Source organism: Chelonoidis abingdonii, chromosome 1 (genome assembly GCF_003597395.2).
Source record: "Chelonoidis abingdonii isolate Lonesome George chromosome 1, CheloAbing_2.0, whole genome shotgun sequence".
In the NCBI taxonomy this organism is placed as follows: domain Eukaryota; kingdom Metazoa; phylum Chordata; order Testudines; family Testudinidae; genus Chelonoidis; species Chelonoidis abingdonii.
Window position 1 is genome coordinate 103,071,007 of NC_133769.1, and position 1,477 is coordinate 103,072,483.

Genomic DNA, 1,477 nt, shown 5'->3' on the forward strand with positions numbered 1-1,477 from the left:
TGCTGTAGTGCGCACAGACTCTTCTACCCATTTGACCTTTTCTGCCCCCATCTCCTCCAACTTGTCCCAGTCCCAGTTTCCTTGCCCAGCCAGTCCTAGTCTTCCTCTACTGAGTCCCCATCCCAGTCTCTCCCCACAATTCTAAATCCTACTCTCTTTGCCCGTCCAGTCCCATTTCTCACATTATCTGGCTCTTTGTCCCCAGTCTTCTCACCCAGCCAGACCCAATCTCATTCTCCTAGCTTCTCATCCAATCTCTCTCCCCACACCCCTACAGTTTACAGTAACCCCCCCATGTCCATGTTCCCCATCTCCACTGACTCCCACTCTCCCTCCCAGAGCTCTCATTGGGACCAGACCCCCTAGCTTCTCTTCCCAGTATCTTTGCTTGGCTATCCCAGTTCTCCTCCCCCATCTTTGCTTCTCATCAGATATGTCTCCCCCCCAGGCTCTTTCCCTGCCTTACTGGCTCCCACTCCCAATGTCCCCCTTTGTGGTCTACATCTGTTCTTGCCTCCCCCATTTCTTTCCCAGTTCCCAGTCTCCCTCACAACACCCAGTCCCAGTTTCCCTCTTGCCCTCCCCCCCCCGCTAGTCTCCAGTCCCAGACTTTCCCTCATGTTCCTTGCCCAAATCTACTTTCTTCTGTCCCAACCCCTAGTTCCAGCTCTTGTCCCCTCTGTCTTCATGTCAGTCAGCTTTCTCCTCCACATTGCTTGGGTGTCAATGAGGTGGCATTGAGAGAGGAACAGGGTGCCTGTTGTCAATTCCAGGTATCCAGTCCACAGCAGCTGGGAACTGCAATTGTGAAAAAAGTCTTGCTCCGTGTGGATAGTGTGATGGATTTGGTCACAGAAACCCCCTTGGGACTGTCACCTGACATGCTCAGATTACCTCTGAGCCCATTTTCCCTGCCAGCTTGGGACTCCAGAACCCTGTCTTGCTGAGTCACACACACAAGCCTGCTGCAACATAGACTCAGGGTCTGAACTACACCCCCAAAGCTGCAGGGTTTTAACAGGTAACCTGCTGAGTGGTTTTCAATCTCCAACACCCAGACACCCAGCTCCGTATGGGATCCAAAACCCAAATAAAATCCATTTTACTCTGTATAAAGCTTATACAGGGTAAACTTATAAATTGTTCGCCCTCTTTAACACTGATAGAGATACATGCACAACTGTTTGCTCCCCCAGGTATTAATCACTTACTCTGGGTTTACTAATAAACAAAAGTGATTTTATTAAGTATAAAAAGTCAGATTTAAGAGGCTTTAAGGTTCAAAGTGTAAGCAGAGTCAGGATGAGCTGTACCCTGACATCTGGTGGTGAAGTATGGGAAGTGTGGAAAGAATGTCTGGAATGCGAAATCTCAAATATTTGCATAGGCACGCCTACCCCATCCCAGACTGCCGAGCTGTGGGACTGCTTTGTGACAGAAATGACTCAACCTCAGTTGGGTGGTACTTGCTAGACAA